The sequence below is a fragment of the Acomys russatus genome, chromosome 10 (assembly GCF_903995435.1).
Source record: "Acomys russatus chromosome 10, mAcoRus1.1, whole genome shotgun sequence".
NCBI lineage: Eukaryota > Metazoa > Chordata > Mammalia > Rodentia > Muridae > Acomys > Acomys russatus.
The window spans coordinates 12,617,268-12,638,795 of NC_067146.1; the positions used below are offsets into that span (position 1 = coordinate 12,617,268).

The window sequence follows — 21,528 nt, forward strand, 5'->3', positions numbered from 1 at the left end:
TGACCTGCGGACCGCCATGCAACCCACAGATCTGCTCTCCAGCACATGGCACAGGAGGGCCATAGACACTGGCTGCTGCCACTTCATGAGGCATGAATGGAGGATGTCACCTAGGGGCCTGCTGCAGGAGCCCCCACAATGTAGGAGTATGTGGTAGTCAATGGGGGAGAAAGAGAAGTGGAGCAGCTTAAGCATGATGAAGAGAGATGGAACTAGAGACTGGAGGGTGAAGAGGAGTAGTAGCCTGTTGTGAGTGGCCATGGTGAAGTTTTAGCCTGAGCTGCCACTGAGAGCTATCTCGGTCCATGGCTATGCAGTGGCAGGGGTCAGTGGCTGTGGCTCATACAGAACATGGAGACTCCCATGTTCAGCAGCTGTCAGAGACCATATGGATTGTCCAGGGGCTGTGCATAGCTGGCTCCAACACTCACTGGAGAGCTGGCCCCACCTTTTACTGCTGGCAGCAGGCCCGGTAGCACTGGCATAGAGGTGATGCGCTCCTACTCCCTCACCACCTCTAGTCATGAGCTCTAGAGAGCAGGCCCTGCATCTCACCTGGATAGCATAGCAGAGCTGACCCTGATGGTAAGGGTACAGGTGAGCCAGCTCAGAGAGCAAGAGGTCAGGAGAGTTGGCCCTGACACTCTTCTGCCACGAAGTGGCCTGGGGTGGGGGAGAGATGTCCTCTGCCCTCTCACCCCTCACCATGTAACGCAGTCAGAAGAGCTGATCAGCAGGTGAGCCAGTTCCAAGGACAGAGTGAGGGAGAGCCGGCCCTGCCACTTGTCTGCTGTGAGGTGGCATGGGTGTGATGCCCTTCCCTGCCTCATCCCTCATGATCTGTGGCTGTTGGCAGAAACGGCCCTGGAGTTGTGAGAGTGGGCCCTACACCTCACCTGGGCAACACAGTGGAGCTGGCCCTGATGGCAAAAGCACAGGTGAGCCAGCTCTGAAGGTTTGAGAGCAGGAGAGCTGTCCCAGCCCCTCACAGGCTGCAGCACTTGGCAAGTGGCCCCTGTGCTTTGACTGGGCAGCACAGTAGAGCTCCCCCATGAGAGCGGGAGAGCTGACCTTGCTATCTGCTGACGGTGGCACGGGGTAGCCTGGCTGGAGCAGTGCTGAAGAGCTTGCCCTGGTGGTGCAGATAAGGGAGACAGGGGCATGCTGAAACCCAGACCCAGATTCAGGGCTCCCAGTTGGCCAACCCCAGAATTTATATTATCTGTGAATAGTTGGGACACATGAAGGGGCTTGTCCTGCTGACCCAGGGCTGCAGGATCTCATGACACAGAGCAACAACAGGATGACTTGGAGGAGTCCTGGGGAGGATATAATATTGATGGTGTCAGAGAAGCCAGAGATCTCAGGCCAGACTGATAAACTCATTGCAATGTACATGTGCAAGTGAAGATGTGTGGACAGAGGGAAATACAGTGGGACATACTGTGACATATTACAACTTACATGATGAGATATTTTTTATGCCTTAAGGCTTTTTTATTGTTGTTGTTTGTTTGTGTGTGTGTATTTTATTTTGGGGATGTGTTGCAAGGGTGGATGGTAGATATGAGGGGACAGCGAGATGAGCAGGACTTAAGTGCATGATGTGAAACTCACAAGGAATCAATAAAAAGTTAAAAAAAAAAAAAAAAAGAGAGTGAGACTTTAAGATTTAATGGTTCCAAAATTGCTGGTGCATTTTCTTACTTTTCAATATTAAGGATGTATAATATTGCTCATCTGTTAAGAGAAAAATAAATGTGTGGTAGACAGCATAATGTCCCAATAATACATTTATATTATTACATATAATTATATATTAATATTTATGTGTAAACGGAGAACAGGAATAAAAAGAGACAGCTCTATGGATTTAGTGACAATGGGATGAAAGAATTTACGTCTAACAGGACCCTCCTTCCACATTATGAGTCATGAGGCAAGGACATCAACTGTGAGGGGAAGGGACTGAAAAAGAACTAATGGGGGTTGGTAAAGAACGAGCTGGCAGGTAGTAATGGAGATAGGTAAGGAGCAGCCAAGCAAGTTTCTAAGTAGGGCAGCAATATCCCTGCAGAATGGTGTGATAAAAATACTCTGAGGGAAGATGGCTCACTGTGTAAGTGATACTTTCAAGGGAGAGTACAGCAGCCAGAAATGAGACAATTTAAGGTCAAGTGTAAAGCAGTTAGTCTGGATCTCCAGATTATAGGAAAGAAAAAGAACGACAAACTGGAGAAACCATGGAAAGGAAGAACTAGCAGGATCGCCACTTTATTGTACTACCCAGGTTCTACACACTGATAGCTTTGCCGGTCCTGATGGCTGTGATAAGCACTCTTGTCATCTCTTTACCTGCCACTCACTTGTCCAAATGAGTAGGATTACTTTACAAAAGTTCTTTAGCTTTTCAGCTTTCCTTATGATAACCAAATATACAATAGTCCAATGAGTTCCAAAGCAAATCAGACATAACTGTCATTAGAAAGTGGCTAATTTTTTGCATCCTAGGATAAACTACTGTTTATTTAAGAAACAGAAATATAATAAAAAAAATGTTGACCCCTTTTTTTGTTTTGTTTTTTGAGACAGTGTCTTTCTATTATGTAGCTTCAGCTGTCCTGGAACTCACTATGTAGACCTGGCTGGCCTCCTACTCTGAGAAATCTGTCTGTCTCTGATGGAATTAAAGGCATGTGCTACCATAGCTGGTAAATTGTTGACTCTTACAGAAGATCTACTCAAGGGTAGGAATGCAGCTTGGTGGTAGAGAGCAGTTGCCTAGCACATGCAAGCCCCTAGGTTCAACCCCAACACTGCTGAAAAATTACTGAATTTTTTCATGTCATCTAAATAAATCACTCAGTGCCTAGTAGCTAACTTCTGAAACTTGTATTCATAAGTAAGCTGAAATATCTGTTTGGCACTTCAAAAATCCATGGAGACAAATTTGTAATGCATACTGACTCTTATGGTTTGAGGTAGTTACATTCCATAAAGCTGACATGAGCAGCTGGGCGGTGATGGTGTACACCTTTAATCCCAGTGCTTGGGAAGGCAGAGGCAGACAGATCTCTAAGTTTGAGGCCAGCCTGCTCTACAGAGTGAGTTCCAGGACAGCCATGGGCACACAGAGAACACCTTTATTTGATTACATGTGCCTAAACCTGTATTTATTTTGCCTGGAAGCAGTTTTTCATTATTGGGAAATTTTATTTTGAGGAATCAATTCATCGACAGCTTACATTATTATATAGATTGTTACCTCACCATGCAGTTTATTTGCTTTGGAAAAAAAAAAAAAAAGAAGAAGGGATGAGGGAGGGTGGGATCAGGAGGCGATAAGGGAAGGGGCTACAATCAGGATGTAAAAAATTCAAACTGCAGAACAAGCAGGTAATTTATATTCCTAATCCTACTACATGGGAATAGCTCTGAGACTGGCTGAGACATGAATGTCTGTGCATAGACAAGGCTTCTTGTTGGTCACAGAATCCTTGTGATTTAGGATTAGATGCCATTCTTCCTATGGCATGAGTGAAGATTTACAGATGTCTTTCTTCTGCTCATACAAAGAGCAAAGAACTAGCCTTATTGTTATGTACATCACACACACCTCATATATTTATAATTTTAGGACTGTTTAATGCTTGTGAGGAATTGTTTTCAGAACAAAAGAACCAGACACTGATGCTGAATCAGACCTGACAGGATTCATTCCTCTCAGCATGCTGAATGCTGACATCCTGCATCCTTCATGTTCCAGCATCAAGTGCTTCAGTTGTTGTTCCTCATCAGAACAGGACAGCTCCCAAGACAGCTTCAAAGAAAGCTTCTAATCCCAATTGGTCCAGCATTTCAGACTGTCACCCAGGACTTCTATTAAGCCTGGAGTTTCTCAACATTTAGAAACTGGACCACAAATCCTATTCTTAACTTGTTTAATCATTTCCTCCAATTTTATCTGGGCCCCTACAAAGGTATTATTTGTCCCAAATCAGCAGGAAGAAACTGTAAAATAATGATGCCCAATTTCCCTTAAGGGTGGTTGGGTAGGTTTTTATTGCCTTCTTGGGCTATAGATGTTTATTTTCTTTCTTTCTTTCTTTTTCTTTCACTTTTATTGAATATCTATGATTTGCATGCCATGCACCAAAATCCCTCTCCTCCACTCAGTAAAATAAAACAGACAGACAAATAAAAAATCTTGTCACAGAAGCTGTAGTGTATCACGCAGTATAGTCTTTTGTCCACATATGTTTACTTTCAAATGTTCATTGCTACGAGTCATGGTTCTGGTTTGAGGCTTACACTATTGTTACAGGATCCTCACTGGGTCTGCTGTCGGATATACCATTGTTGTCGTGTGTCAAGGAGATTCTTAATCTTTGAATCTGCAGGTTTGGCCCTTTCATGTGTTCCAGCAAGTCATACATGAGGTAGATGTTGGGGTGAGGTTGACTCAGAGCCCTGGATCAGGGCCCACTACCTTCTCCTTAGGGCAGGGCCAGCTCAGGGCAGACCTGCTCTCCCACTCCCATGTTGTCAGGGCAGAGCCGGCTCACCCGCTCCCCTGTCCTCAGGGCAGAGCCACTCTCCTCCTGCTTTCATGTCACCAGGGCAGGGATGGCTCTTCTGGTCCTGTGTCCTCAGGGAAGGACCAGCTCTCCAGCTCTTGTGTCCTCAGAGTCAGCTCTCTTGCTTCTGTATTCACAGGGCCAGTTCTCTTGCTCCTGTTCAATTCACCAGATTGCTGCTGGCCATCAAGGCCTGGATGGCCTCCTACTCCTGTGGGTACTGGATCTTGTGGGCCATCAAGCAGGTGGAGGCCCCTCAAAGTTTTCATTGAGTTGCTCGCAGAAACCATTGTTGTTAGCCCAGCTCAGCTTCTTGTCCTGGGGAACTTGTGGCTTTGTTGATTCTCTGGTTCCATCATGTGCTCCATCCGCCATGGGTCCCCACCTTGGTGCTACTCTTAGTATCCACTTCTGCACGATCCAGTTCTTGGCACTGAGCATGGCCCCGGCCCATGAGAGGAGGCCCATGAGGCCTGTGCTGTGGGTGATGCAGTCCTCGCTTGGGCTCGACTCAAAAAGCACCCCCTCCTCTAATGCCATCTCCTTGGCCTGCACTGCACCGGGGTCCCTGGGAGCTCACCGGAGTAAGGTCCCATGGTCCTGCGGTGGGAGGGCATGGACGATCCACATGACAGGATTTCCTTCTTTCTGGGAAACATCAGCACTGTGTTTTGGAGCTCTCAGTATGGTCCTTTGGTGGCTGTGCAGTTACTGCTGTTCCGCGGATCAGACACAGTGTGCAGTCAACGTCATCTTGGATGATCTTGGCTTGGGTATTTCTAATACATTGTGCTAAGTGTTTCTTCCCTATCAAGCTGCTCTTGGGGGTGAACATGTCTGTGTAGCTCTGGAACACAATCATCCTCTTCATAAGGCATTGAGGACTTCATCTTTCAAACCCCTCAGCCTCGCGCCACAGTGTGGCCCTGTCTAGATGTTTATTTTCATTGGGAGTTGGACTCAGTGATGTCTCTCTTTTCCTTTATCTTTCTCTTTTAGGATTGGAGATAGGAGTTGAAAATCAAAGGGGTAATATGGAAATATATAGAGCTGACAGGAGAAAAAGTAGATTGAGTCTATTCCTCAACAAGGCCTTAATTGTTGCTCACAAGGTTATTTAATTTTTTAAAGGATTTTAAAAAAAATTATTTATTTTGCATATACATTTATATTATTATACATATATACAATGGATTACCTATGGAACAATCAGGAATTATATAAATGTTACATTCTTAGTGTTTTGGCTATTTGTATTTGACAGCCTTGAAGAAGACATCTTTCCTATCTTGTTGCATCTAAATTTCCGAATGTAAATCAATCTCCATCACATATTGCCATTATCAATTTAGAACACCTATCTAGACCTAAAAACATCTTAACCCCTAAACAATTAGGCTTCATTGTAAAACTAAGCTACCTGGTCTTCAACTTCCTCAGAGACTTGAGAAGGAGTAAATTTGATTATCTGAGTATGCCGGGAGTGCAGGTTAGTAGCTTTCCAAATGAAAAGATGACAGAGGCAGTTTTCTACCTGAATATTCACCCAAAACTCTCTATAATGTTGGAGCATCTTTTTCAGCCTTCTGGCCCAATATATCTGATAGATATATTTGTGAGACAGGAACTATTGAGGATTTGCTTACCCTGTCTTGGCAGAGTTTGGTCGTTGACTCTGCCTGCATCCAAGCTTGCCCTTTTTAAAGGCAGAATTCTGTCTGTGGTAGAAATAAGGACCTTTTGCCCAGTGGCTAATTTGTCACATTTGAAGCCATCTCCATAAGGAGGTTCTTTGATGCTCATCATCATCTTTGAGGTAGGCTGGGTGTTGCCAGGAGTTACCCTGTCTCATTGTCAATGAATCTTTAAAGTAATAAAAACATTTTTAAATGTGTGTGTATTTATGTGTGTGTGTACAGGAACTTGCATTTATACTAAATTTAACAGGTGCTAGTATAGAATTTTAAGCAAGGGAGTGACATGGAACAATTTATACTTACATCTACTGGTGTGTGGAAAATAGATTAGAGACAGGCAGGGAGGGAGGCTCAGTCAGAAAGCTGATGCAATAGATCAAGCGGAAGACATGGCAACAGGGGCAGGTTGACAGCCATGAAGATGGAAGGAAGCAGACAGCTGTGAGGTGACGCCGAGGGCAGAGCTCATTAGACTTGCTAACAGACTGGATCTAAGAGGTGACAAAATGAAAGACTGACTTGATTTAACATGGCACAATTAGGCTGAGGATGATTTACTGAGTGAAACTTTGGCAGGGTGAAGAAAAGTTTCATTAGAGAAGTCAAAAGCTCCACTATGGCCTTGTAAAGTCTACAATAACTACATTTGCTTCTTTAAATTTCTGGTGTTCTGAGGCAAGGTCTCACACCATAGGCTGGTCTGAATATCATCCCGGAAACTAGGTCTCTCAAACTTGTGGTAACCCTCCCTGAGCTCTTACACCCTGCTATGTGTGAAAACTTTATGTTGACACAGATCATACAGGCAGATATGAGACCATGGAGCTCAGTGAGAGGTCGACACTGGAAACAGCTCGACTAGAAGATGGCCAGTTCACAGTGACCAATTTAAGCCCTTATGTTCTGGTTTTCACCTGAAAGCTTCAACTTTGATTGTGGAAACCAACTTTCAGGATTCCTTTTCTTTCCCCTGACCCCTCCTACTTCTTTTCAGACTTCACTGAGATAACAGGTTCACTTTGTCCATTCTCAGAAAATGTCTACCAATACTCAACTGTCTATGAGTTGTCCTGTTAATTTGCTTAAGTAAAAATGATATTCCATTTCCAAGAGATAAAGGACGAAGGGAAGGAAGGAGAGAAAAGGAGGCTAGTTCTCTTTGTAATTGCATCTCACATAACTTGGGAGGCTGAGGCAAGAGGATCGCCACTTCAAAATACCAACCTGGCTACGCAGTAAAAGCCTGTCTCAAGAAACAACAAACAAAAACAAAAGCAAAGAATTGTGAGCCAGATTTGATATTTAATAAAATTAATGTGTTTAACTCATCAGAGACAGTCTAAAAGAAATAGGAAAACATTGCCGCCTTCAATTTCTTAAAAAAAGGATTTTAAATATTTTATCACTTCTTCAGTGCTCCTGCTATCTTTTATTATTTTTAATTGTGTGTGTGATGTGTCCATGTGAATACGAGTGCCTTCCAAGGCTAGAGACATCAAGGGTGCAGGGAGCTGAAAGGGTCTTCTGAAAAAGCAGAGCACCAAAAAACAAACTCTCAATTGCAAACTGGTAGACATTAGTCTGCTCCCACTGACTTGTGTTTATAATAGGGTAGGAGGAGTGTAATTTATCATTGCTCGAGAGCCATTACTGCAAATGCCAATGTGATAGAAAAGGCAACCAACACTACCGACCTCATGGACAGCCCCCCGCGCTCCCCTCCACCCCCCAGGTTCACAGGACCACACTTGGAGAGTCAGTAAGTAGTATTGATACATCATTGAGGACTGGAAACTTAAAGAGGCTCTCTGGAAGAATAAGCATGATGGCCACCTGCTCATCTTTACAAGCTTATAGCCTAATCTTCCATAACCCACCACTGTCAAGGGGTTCCACTCCATCTTCCCCTTTAATTTTCAGGAGCTTGTCAAAGCTTTTCAAAGCTGAAAGAATTTTCATGAAAATACTATAATGTCACTTGTCTTTTTCACTTTTCATTCTCTCACTAGTACAGACAGGACTTTCTAGAAGTTATATGATATTTAATAATGTCATTACTATACCGGTTAATGGAATGCATGATAGTATATTTTGTAGTTTGCCCAAGTTTCCTAAGGACTTTGATTTCGAGTATAAATATTTTACCTCATCATTTCTACAGTGTTCCTACTATCTTCAGCTATTCCCATTACAATCTCTGTAGCTTTACCTAAAAAACTGTTGCTTTTAATCCAATAGTTTCTTGAACCTAAGTGGAAACACAAAAAATTAGTACATTTGCTGACTTAAATGTATGTAACTTTTGGGGCTGGAGAGATGGCTCAGTGGTTAAGAGCACCGGCTGCTCTTCCAAAGGTCCTGAGTTCAATTCCCAGCAACCACACGGTGGCTCATAACCATCTGTAATGTGATAGGGCGCCCTCTTCTGGCTTGCAGGAGTACATGCAAGCAGAGCACTGTGTACATAATAATAAATAAATTTTTAAAAATGTTTGTAACTTTTATAAATTTAATTTTTTGCCTAAAATTGTTACTATCTTGGAATTTAATAATATCCTACAGTAAGAGTATATCCCAGTACTCAGGAAGCAGAGGCAGGAGGATCTCTGAGTTTGAGGCCAGCCTGGTCTACAGACTGAGTTCTGGGACAGCCAAGTCTACACAGAGAAACCCTGTCTCAAAAAACAAAAACAAACAAACAAAACCCAGCCAGCCAAACAAACAATCTAGTATTTTTAAAATATGTTTTATTAATTTATTCTTGTTACATCTCAATGGTTATCCCATCCCTTGTATCCTCCCATTCTTCCCTCCCTCCCATTTTCCCCTTATTCCCTCCCCTATGACTGTGACTGAGGGGGACTTCCTCCCCCCGTATATGCTCATAGGGTATCAAGTCTCTTCTTGGTAGCCTGCTATCCTTCCTCTGAGTGCCACCAGGCTTCCCTATCCAGGGGACGTGGTCAAATATGGGGCACCAGCGTTCGTGTGAAAGTCAGTCCCCACTCTCCACTCAACTGTGGAGAATGTCCTGTCCATTGCTAGATCTGGGTAGGGGTTCAAAGTTTACTGCACGTATTGTCCTTGGCTGGTGCCATAGTTTGAGTAGGACCCCTGGCAATTCAGTCTTTTTTAAAAGGTTAGAAGACTCAAATTTTACAACTCACAGCAAAGAGATTTTAAAAGTTTTTCCAAAAACAAAGGTACCAAAAAAGAGCAGAGTAACATATAAGGTGAATTCTCTGGCTGATGGAAAAAGAGTCTACTCTAAAGAGACAAAATTTGTAATGAAAATATAATGGATGCTATGGTTTCTCTATGACTACGTAGATCTAAGTTGGCCGGGAACCCATTGCCTGAGCTTCCTGGGTGCAGACACTTACCGTCCCTGGCTCTGTTCCTCTTCTCCCTTTCCTCCCTCCATCTCTCCCCACGTGCGGTGTACCCACTTGGTGTATGTAGGTGCATGAATCCATGCATGGGAATGCGGAAGCCAGGACAGGGATTAGGTGTCTTCTCTAGCACTTTCTACTTAGTCATTTGAGATGGGGTCTTTCACTGAACTCATGACTGTGACGGCCACAGCAGGAGGCAGACTGTCTTCTCTTGCTCTCCACATTGCTGCTTTGAGATTGGGTCACTGAGCTGAGAGCTCACCATTTTGGCTAGTTTAGCTGGCCAGCCAGAGTTCTCAGGATCTACCTGTCTCTGCCACCCAGTGCTAGGGTTACAGGTATGTCAGGCATGCCTGGCTCTTCAGGGGTGCTGGGAATGCACAGGTCCTTATGCACACAGAGTAAGTGCCCTCACCTACTGAAGCATCTCCATAGCCCTTCTCCTTTATCATCAACAAAACAACTGTGACATAAGCAATTAGAAAGAAGTAATTGTTACGAAACTTGTACAGCAATGAGATCTGGGAAGAAAACTAGCTCTTAATTCTTTTTTAAAGATTATTTTTGTTGGGGCAAGGGTGAGTGTGAGGGGGGGACGCACGCATGCGTGCATAAAACAGAGAGGTGGGGAGGGAGGGAGGGAGGGAGAGTGAGAGAGGGAGGGGGAGAGAGAGAGAGAGAGAGAGAGAGAGAGAGAGAGAGAGAGAGAGAGAGAGAGAGAATATGAATATGTGTGTAAGGCCACAGAAGTCCACGGAAGACAGAAGATGCCCTAGAACTGGAATTATTGGTGGTTGCAAGCCATCTGATATAGGAACTAGGAACCAAACTCAGATCCTCACAAAAGCAGCAGTCCATGTTCTGCTCTTACCCAATGAGCCATCTCTCTAGCCCCTAGTGCTTAATTCTGCTCATCAACAATTCTATTGATGCATTATCTGCATGTCCATATAATCTAAGGAACCCAAGTCTCTACAGAAAAGTGCATTCTAACCATTCTACCTCCAATGAAGTCCTCCCAGCTTATTGACAAAGTACAACAGAAGCCATCCCTTAGAGCAAAATCATCCAAGACATTCTGTTCTGGGGGTAATGGAGTGGGTGAACTCTCAAAACCTAAAGGTCATCAATCTGCCACTAAGAACATAAGAAGAAGAATACAGAAGTGCTGTGGTTTGCACATGCAACAGGCCTCACCAACTGAAGTGTGTGAGCTCTTGATGGTACTAATGTGTAAGACTGTGGAACCTTCAGAAGGTGAAGCCTTGCTACAAGTTAGTCACTTGGAGTGAGCTTTGGGCTTTTATAGTCAGGCCTCATTTGTTGTCAGTGCTTTACTTCCTAATCTCCCAGGTGTGAGGAGAGGTCCCGCTGCACACCCCTGCCATGAGGGCTAACCTGCTAAGGTGTGAGGAGAGGTCCTGCTGCACAGCCCTGCTACGAGGACATGTTTTCCTCTCCACACTGAACTGTATCCCTCAAACTGCAAGCAAAATCAAACCCTCTTCCGCGAGTTTCTTGTCAGATATTTGGCATAGCAACAAGGAAAAATAAGAATGAAGTTTATTCCAGGCTCAGACTCACTTTAGGAAGCTACTTTTCTTCCCAGCAAAGTTACTTCTGATAATAATATCTAAGTAATCTTTAATATTTAAGCTGCATATTGTTCAGACTTCTCAGATCTATTATGGTGGCTAGCAATCCTTAGAGCCTACAATAAAGTTAATGTAGAATTTTTATATATCAAGGCAGTATAATTAAATGGATGACACACACTAAAAAGGAATGCCTACAGATTAAAGTTCTCTGCTTATAAAATCCTGAATGACAGGGTAAAACATGGATGTAAAGGTTAAAATTTTAAATTAGCAAAAAAAAAAAAAAATGCAAAAAATTCCACTCGCACTTATTCAGGTGGAGAGGGAAAGCAGAGCTAGCTCTGAGAACAAATAAATGCAGACTAAAACTAAAACTCCGTGAGTAACACTCTATGACCATGGACTGCATGTTAGACCGGGGCCTGGAGCACGGGCTGATCCCCAAGGACCCAGGCTCAGTGCCCATGGTAGCTTACAACTGCTAGAGAATGACATCCTATCATGACCTCCGAGGGCAACAGTCATGTGGTGCACAGACATGCTTGCCAGCAAAACAGCAAACACATAAACTGAGGCAGGTGTGGCAGCTTACACCTGTAATCTTCGTACTTGTGGGGTGGAGGCAGGATATGGAGCCCAAGATTAGCTTGGACTATATGAGGACTTTAAAAAAATAAGTTAATATTGAACCCAAAGAACACATTCTGCAGGTACTGGCTCAAACATCACTTCCTTTAGGTCTCCTGATGGAGCTGAGGCCATTATTCTGTACCCATTTCTTTATTTTCTTCAATTACTTGCCACTACTTGAAACCACTTACTTTGTACTTTTCCCTTCTAGAATTTAAGCATCTTGAGGACAGACACCTTACATTACTCACTCAGTGTAGCACTTCACATATTCAGATAACATTCATTTTCTAAAAACGATACAGCTTCTGCCATGGAAAGCCTAACAGTTCTGAAGCAAGAGAGATTAAACTAACAAGGCAAGAGCTGGGAACACCGTTGTACCTGTGTGAGTTCTAGGGGCACACAGGGGAAATCACAGTGGTTTGGGGTTTTGAAGAAACAATGAGGTGTCATGGTGTTTTGCACTTCTCAGCCTTTAATCAAGGGTGTATGCTAACAGGAAGTCCATCTATGGAGTGCATTTGACATTCCAAATGCAATGCAGTTGGCCGTGTACTACCCCACTTAGTCCTTTTAATGACCCTATGTGCTAAGTGTTCTTTATTATCGCCATCTCACAACTGAGGAAACAACGTGGGCATGTCAAGTGATTAACCTAGGAACAGAGCTAACTTGAGCCCTAAGCCCCAAACCCAGGTACCTTTGCACTCTATCTGCCATGCCTATCCTCAGACACCTGCTGAGCATATGTACTCCTCTTACCCTCAACTCCCTTGGTGTCAAGAATCGCAGCCTCTATAGCATTGTGAAGCAACAGGTAAAAACATCTGTGCTAGGGATTTGGGATAAATGCTTTTGAGAAATTGGGTTGAGTAACAGTGTAAATAACTAAATAGACACCTGCATTAAAGTGTGTGGGTTGAAGTAAAGTAGGTTATAATTCTAACTTATGATAAACAGAAAGAGAGAATAAAGCAAGTCTTATTGTGTAGAATATAATATAATTCAGGGTTATATCTTTCTGTTTGTTTTATGGAGTGTCACCTCTGCCTCACAGAGCCACCTGGAGCATCTTGTGCGTGCAGCTTGATCTCATCAGTAACCTGGCTTCTTTCCCAGCATGAAGATGGGCCACGCCTACGAAGCCCTGAGTTGGGCCGGTCGGTGTGTGCTCTTACGTATCTATATACAAGATCAACAGCTTCACTCCTTGGTTCAAACTTACGTCTTTGCATAAGGACTTTTCTTTTTTAAAACATTTAATTAATTTATTCAGATTACATCTCAATTAAGGATTTCTCTTGGTTTATAACAACAGCTCTAATTTTCCAAAGCCCATACATGGTAAATGTAGAACGAATCCAAAGTTCATCCTTCCCACTTCATTTTCTGGATAAGAAACTGAGACCCACAACTTAAGATACCTCTCACAAACATGATATAATTAGAAGATAGATAGAAGTTATGTGGGTGCAATGGAATCACAGTCTTTCCTAGCTACGGGGAAAGGCAACCAGCAACTTATGGCAGAATGCTTTCATGGGAGAAAACAGCATTTAAACTAGTGTGTTGTAACTTTTTAAAGACGTATTTTATTACTTTTAATTATGTGTAGGTCTGTGTGTGTGCATGTGACTGCAGATGTCTGAGAAGGCAAGAGGTGGTAGGTCACTGGAGTTGGAATTACAGAAGGTGATCTGCCTGCCCTGGGGCTGGGTCTTCCGAAAGAGCAGCAAATGTTCTTAACCACTGAGCTATCTCTTCGCCCCTGTGTAAAAGTCAAGGGATGCCTTAGAAAACCAGATGAGTGAAGCCCAGGTGCAGTGGTACACGCCTTTAATCCCAGCACTTAGAAGGCAGAGGCAGGTGGATCTCTGTGAGTTCGAGGCCAGCCTGGTCTGCAAAGTGAGTTCAGGATAGTCAAGTTTATACAGAGAGACCCTGTCTCAAAACACAAAGAAAGACAATCTGATGAAAGGAACAACCACTTGCCTCTCTTGTGTGACAAGCACACCACAGATAGATACAGGCCTCATTTAATTCTCCTGACAATCCTGCAAAATACCTTTTTAAAGTCTGGGTTTTATTATTTGCTCCTTTTTAAAATTAGGTAACAGGCCCCTGGCACAAAGTTCAAGAGGTAGAGAATGTGTTGTGAAGTCAGTCTATTTTGGTCCCTTTCCTTCCACATCTAATTATTCTCTCTTAAGGGAAGTCTTACTTGTACGGTCTGTTCTAGAGACTCCTTTGCATAAGAGAATTGTGTGTGGAGGGGCGTGGCGTGTCTGTCCCTGCACCAATGGCAGTGTCTTATCATACAGCACTGCTCTCAGTTTTCCCCTCAGTATCTACAAAGCCTCTGACTCTCACTTCTGCACATTTCTCCATTTTATAGATAAATCCACTATTTACTTAACCAGTCACCAAGCAATAGACACTTCAATTGTTACATCTTTACAATCTGTTACTATGATATTATGCTGTAACATTCATTTTTAAGAGAATTTTTGGCCAGGTGTGGTAGCACGCACCTTTAATATCAGCACCTGTGTGGCAGGGGCATATAGATGATCCCTGAGTTCAAGGCCAGCTTGGTTTACATAGGGCGTCCCAGGACAGCCATGGCTACACAATGAGACACACACTCTATTTTTTTGGTTTTTTGTTTGAGAAAAAAATAGAAATAATTTTCCTAAGTACTAGCTAGCCAGTCTTGCTTGCTTGTTCATGTGCCTATGGAAGGAGGGGCATCTACTTGCCATGACGTGTGTGTGGAGGTCAGAGCAGCTTGCAGGAGTTAGGAGTTAGTTCTTTCCTACCTATGAATTCCAGGGATCAACTCCAGATCTCCAGGCTTGGTGGTACTTTTATCCACTGAGCCATGTGTGACAAACATTTGTAACATACAGTTCCAGAAATGTCTTCTTCCCTTTTGTGAACAAAAATTTCTTTGCCTTTTCATCTTAAAAAATCTGCATGCAACTAGAAGTGAAGAAAGGGGGCACTGGAGAGATGGCTCAGTGGTTAAGAGCACCAGCTGCTCTTCTAAAGGACATGAGTTCAATTCTCAGCACCTACATGGCAGCTCACAATTATCTGTAACTCCACTTCCAGGGGATCCGATATCCTCACACACACATACAAGCAGGAAGAACACCAATGAACATAAAACAAAAATAAATCATTTTAAAAATTTTAAAAAGAGAAAGAAATGAAGAGAGGGATTCGTCAGCCAGAGAGTTTTAGCTAACTTGTTCACCCAGTGTTATACACTCTCATCTACACATGTCTATAGTTCAAGATCTCCCCCCCATCTCGGAAGCTGTGTGGAATCCATAGGGAATGGGGCTAAAGTAATCCAAGTAGATTACTATATAGAATCTGCAAGGGCAGGCGACTCCTATATCTGACCGTAGCACTCAGAAGGCTAAGTCAGGAAGGTCAGGAGTCCTTGGCTAGCTTGAGCCATACTGCTGAGACCCTATCGCAAAAAAGTGTGTGGGTGTGCATGTGTATGTCAGAGTGGGACGCTTTCAAGTACAAAATGGTACTTAGGTATAAAAGCAAACGAGATAAAGCATATAATAGGTAGGCATAGTGGTGACTCCTACAACACACAGAAGATCACTCTGTGTTCCAAGCTAGTGAGGGTATATAGTGAGACTTTGTCTCAAAATCTCTCAATAAACAAAGAGCAAAGAGAGTGCCAGTGAGATGGCCCAGCAGGCACAGGTCAGGGGTCTGACCTCTGTCACCACTAAACAAACAAAAGATTGAATTGTAAGAGTTTTGTTTTGAAAAAAAAAAAAGAGTTTTGTTTTGTAAACAGTGTTTCACATAGCACAGGCTAACATTAAACTTACCATGTAGCCAAGGGTGGTCTCGAACACTGTAAGATTTCTTTATATGTTATATACACAGATATCAGTTCTTCGGTTCATGAATTACAAATTCATTGCCAGTGGCTTGTCTTTTCGTTTCAACTGCATCTAAAGGATTTTTATATGGAGTAATTCTGTTTATCAAGATTTTGTTTTAAGCTGGGCATGGTAACACATGCCGTTAATCTCAGCACTGGGAGGCAGAGACAGATGGGTCTCTGGAGTTCAAGGCCAGCCTGGTCTATAAAGCCAGGACACCCAAGGCTACACAGAGAAACCCTGTCTGGAAAAAACAAAACAAAAATGATTTTGTTTTACTAACTCACTATATAAACTTTTGTTTTAGAAAGGTGCCATCTTCCTTGCATGTGCTAGGCAAGTATTTATTCTACCTCTAAGTTACATCCTTGGCTCTACCCCAGAATTTTTTTTCCAAATTTTTTTGTGGTGGTGGTGGCAGGGTAGTGGTGGGGATGGGGGGTGGAGGATGGGGGTGGGTGTGTGGGTATGGTGGTGGTGGTGGTGGTGTGTGTGTGTGTGTGTGTGTTGTGTGTGTGTTTGTGTGCATATGTCTAAGTGCAGGTGCATGCTACACATGTGGACGTCAGTTGCCTTTCTGCTGTGTACTTCAGGTAGCTGGACTGAGAGCTTCAGAGAACTCTACCCACCTTCCGCCTAGTGGGTTTTAAGGAATCCAAACTTCTGCAAGTGCTTTACCTACTGAGCCACTGGCCGGGCCCATTTTAAAGTTTTTTGATTTTTTTGTTTGTTTGTTTGTTTGTTTGTTTGTACATGTACTAAGAAGTTTTCATCTATACCAAGGTTCTGAACATTTTCTCCTTTGCTTTTCTTGTGTAATCTACAATCTATTTTTTGGCTAACCCTATATATGGAATGAGATAACAATCAAAGATCACTTTTCCTCCAAAATGTATATATCTAATTGTTAGCATCACTTACTGAGAATAATATTCCTTGCCTGGTGAGTAACTTTGACTCCTTTGCCAAAGCACAACCCATTGTATAGCAGTGAGTCCAGTTGTGATTTTTTTTTTTTTTTTGATGCACTGGCCTATATGATTATGCTGTTCCCTTAGGGGTAAGTACCTACTGTGACATGAGCAAACGGTACTGAGTTTAAATCACTGCACAATCCTTTCCCACTTCTCCAAGCCATCACCTTCCCCTCCTTTATACATTTAGCACAAAATAGCCTTGAATGTGAAAATTGCTTTATCCACATATACCCAAATAAAAAGTGATCCTTTTATGAAGATTTTATTATATGATACAGGCCTAAAAAGAAAATAACATGAAATTTTGTTAGTCTGAATTTACTATGAACAGAACACTAAAATCAGTCAATACCTTTGTGCCCCCTAGTGGCAGAAAACAGTAGGAACCTGCCAAGCAAGAAAGAAAACAAACACTATTCATAAATACAATTAATACATCAATAATATGATTGATGTCTCCATGAAATCCTGATCCTCCTGTCTCTGTATCTTATGTCCTGACATCACACCACCACACTCATATTTTCAACTCTTTTTTTTTGTTTTGTTTTGTTTTTCGAGACAATATTTCTCTGTGTAGCCTTGGCTGTCCTGGACTTGCTTCACAGACCAGGCTGGCCTCAAACTCACTGAGATCCGCTTGCCTCTGCTTCCCGAGTGCTGGGATTACAGGTGTGTCCATCATGCCCAGTCTTTTAAACCCTTTTAATACAAAAACTTTTCATTAAAAATTAGACTGGTCAGCCAGAGATGGTCAAGTGTGACAACCCTTCGTTCAATCCCTAGAAAACAACTAAAAATACAAGAACAGACTCCACATATGTTGCTGTCACAACGGTGATGATGATGATAAATCAGGCTGGGCTGGATGTAGTTCAGCTGTTAGTGCGCGTGCCTACCATGCCCACAGCTCCGGGCGTGACCTGCAGCACTGTGTAGGAGTGGATAGACTCAGGAAGTGAAGGTAGGAAGAGCAGAAGGTCAAGGGCATACTTGCTACTTGGCAAATTCCAGTCTAGTTTAGACTACTTGAAACCAAGAAGGAAGGGCATAGAGGGAGGAACAGGAGGGATGTAGGTAGCAGGGAGCAGAGGTGGGGTGGCTGGGCTGCTGGGTGTGGTGACAGGCCGGTAATCCCAGTCCCTTGTCTAGGATGCCACAGGAGCAAGAGGATCATCACTGTCTCAGAAAAAAAGAAAAAGGGAAGAAAGTGTTTTGTGTCTTAATCCAATGTGAATGGAGTTAAAAACAGAAAATCAGTTGTAAAAGCAAACAGCATTTAGATACTTTCCTACACAAAAGAAATGAAGCCAGAGCCCAAAGGAAAAGAGTCAAGATTTTAGACAATTTTAAGAAAAAAATGTAAAAAATGGGTTTAAAATATGTAGTCTGTATACATTGTGAATAAACAACTTATAGTATGTATGTATACAACTGTAATATATAATGTTTAATATTAGTATGTACACAAAGCAAATTTCTCTGGAATGGAGCCCAAGAAGCTATCAACAATGATTGCTGTTGGAGCTAGGGTGAGTAGGGAGAAAGAGACACTTTACAGAGTTTTACACACACACACACACACACACACACGTATATATAATGGATAGTCTTTAAAATTGAAGGTCATTTAAAAATAGCCAAATAGTAACTTTATATGCTTACACATGAACAACAAACACAGGTACCATGTGAATGATACTTTGGTCAGAACAGTGTGTTCTAACAGTTGATTATAATTAACTAACCTTTGTTAGGTCCCTCAGGGCACACAGCCACAGTGCAGCACTCTCAAACACACAGAAAGAAAAATACAATATATTAAAAGTGCTTTTCATTATCAATGTTGCTCTACATGTTAACCCTCTGAATATTTTCATGTACCCTTGTCTCCATTTGAAGGAGGAAACTTCGAATGCCTGCTTTCTGCATAGCTGGCTCATGGCAGGTTCTTGCTCTTGTAGCTTTAATATCATCATCCCTACTAGAATACTGTAATGTCCAGTGGCTCCTGCAGAGTCCTTTGCTAATTCTGTACGTATCTCCCCTCAGGAGCCTCATTCTTAGTCATTCAGTTTATTTTCACTGAGTGTTTATACGTTCCTTCATCTCCTAATCAAAACTTGTTGGTCTACTCAGCAGCCCTTCCCATCTTCATCCCGTATTTATTTATTTTAGAGACAGGCTCTTACTCTGTAGCCCAAGACACATGCGGAGTAAGACCCTCCTGCCCTTAGTCTCCTAGGTGCTGAGATTATAGGCTTGCATCCCCACATCTGGCTTTCATTCCTATTTTGAAGGAACTAGTCTTTCTCATTAATCTTCAAACTTCCTCATCTTTATAGTTTCGTATTTTTTAAATCTCACTATTATTCTTTTGGAGTTACCTTTGAGTTAATTCAACAGAACGCAGAAAGAGCAGAAGACTTGGCTTTCTGGAGTCTGCAGTCAGCTGGTGGGTAACGATGGCTCTAGCTCGGGCTGGGAACACGTCTCAGTCCCCAGCTTGCACAGACCCTCCCCAGTCTGACACACAGATGCCTTCTCTTCCACAGGAAGCTCTGGTGGTTGCAACTACTGCCCGAAGACTTGCAGCCCATGCTCTGCTATGCTGGTATTTGACACTTGAAGACTCTGATAGTAGACTTTCAAAGTCACGAGCAGATTTTATATTTCTTTTCATTTACACTACCTTACCCAAAATAAGTTTCACAGGATAATATGTGCTTCCACCCTAGAGACTGACAGGGACTCCACAGGAAAGCTTTGAGGACAGCCATTTTATTGTTATCCATGACCCAAACACACTCACTTCTCCATTCCCACTTGACTGCAATACCACAGCCACTGCTACCCATCTACAGAGTATTCATGCTGTAGTTCAAGCTGGCCTGGAGCTCGCTAGGGGTCCCACGCATGCTTCAAACTCTTAGCAATCTTCCTGTCTCCACCTTTTTATTAGTTATTTCTCTCATTGCTGAAATAAACTACCTGACAAAAGCACCTTCAGGGAGGTGGTGGGTGTCTGCGCTCACGATTCAGAGGTGCAGCCTTTCATGACAGCATGAACTTGAGGCGGCGGGTCACATTGTAGTTTAGGGAGCACAGAGAGGCAAAGACTGATGCTCACTGCACCTTCTCCTAATGTAGTCCAGGACTCTCCAGGTGCCACCTACCTACGGTTAAGGAAAAGCTTCCCACCTCAGTTAACCCAATCTAAATAGTCCCTGACATGTATGCCCAGAGGCTAAGCTAATTTAGATGACCCACCACAGACACACCTTCTAGGTTAGTGGTTCTCAATCTGTTGGATATCAGATGGTATCATGTATATCAGATATTTACATTATGATTTATAACAGTAGCAAAATTACAGTTATGAAGAACCACAAAAATAACTTTAAGGTTGGGAGTCATCACACTGCGAGGAACTATATTAAAGGGTCACAGTGTTGGAAGGTTGAGAACCACTGCTCTAGGTGATCCTGTCAGTTGATTATAAATATTACTCACTATAGCCTCCCAAATGCTGTAAATACAGATGTAACCCACTATACCTGGCTCTGCCTTTAGCAAATTCTATGAAGGGTATGTACTGTCATAGCATATTTTTATGCTCTGGCAAAGCATTATTTTAAGCTGAAAGCAACGGGGGGGGGGGGGGGGAAACCAGATACAGAGAGTTTTCTATATTCCTTCCCACTACCTGAAAACAGAATATAAATTCCATTTTTAAAAGTGTCCCTGCCATCTTTCTCTTCTGGTCCCAGGTGCTGTGGGAGCCGTGGGTTACCGTGCAGACACGGCTAAGTCCAAGAACCACACCACACACAACCAGTCCTGCAAATGGCATAGAAATGGTCTCAAGAAACCCCGGTCACAAAGATACGAGTTTCTTAAAGGGGCTGACCCCAAGGTCCTGAGGAACATGCGCTTTGCCAAGAAGCACAACAAGAAAGGCCTGAAGAAGATGCAGGCAAACAACCAAAGGCAATGAGTGCCCGTGCAGAGGCCATTAAAGCCCTTGTGATGCCTAAGGCCGTTAAGCCCAAGATGCCGAAGGGCCCTAGCCGCAAGCTCAGCCGGCTCGCTTTCATTGCTCATCCCAAGCTTGGGAAGAAGATTCAAAGCTACATGAGCAAGGGCAGTAGGCTGTACCAACCACAGCCCAAGGTTCAAACCAAGGCGAAAGCTGCAGCTAAGGCCCAGGCTGCAGCCCCAGCTCAGGCTCCCAAAGCTGCCCAGGCCCCTGTGAAGGCCCCATAGAAACAGCTTCTGCCTATGTGAAGACAGATGGACTGGTGTGACACACCCACCTACACACTATTTACAGATGACCAGTGTTCTATGCTGTTTTTACAAATAAACGAGGCAAGCTCTGTTCAAAAAAAAAAAAAGTATCCCTACCACCTGGGCACGGTGGCACACAATTGTAATCCCAGCACTCAGGGAGGAAGAGGCAGATGGATTGCTGTGAGTTTTAGGCCAGCCTGGTCTACAAAGCAAGTCCAGGACAGACAGGGCTACACAGAGAAACCCTGTTTGAAAAACAAACAAAAAGTGTTACAACCAGCACCATTTCACTTGCCAAAGTGAGGATAAAGCTTTCTCGGGGAAGACAAGAAGACACCAGCAGTTTCCTATCTGTCTTCTCACAACACTCGCCCTAGTAGCTCTAAACTTCTTTTCTTTTGTTTTGTCACTTCTCTACAAAATTACATGTTGGTGTTA

General features: G+C 43.1%; 1 protein-coding gene and 1 pseudogene across 1 annotated transcript in view; one reads left to right on the forward strand and one right to left on the reverse strand.

Annotated features, from left to right (window-relative positions):
• Window positions 1-21,528, reverse strand: part of Ahcyl2 (adenosylhomocysteinase like 2) — a 157,158-nt gene that overhangs the window by 66,580 nt on the left and 69,050 nt on the right. The window lies entirely within an intron of this gene.
• LOC127194782 (60S ribosomal protein L29-like) lies at window positions 803-21,159 on the forward strand (annotated as a pseudogene).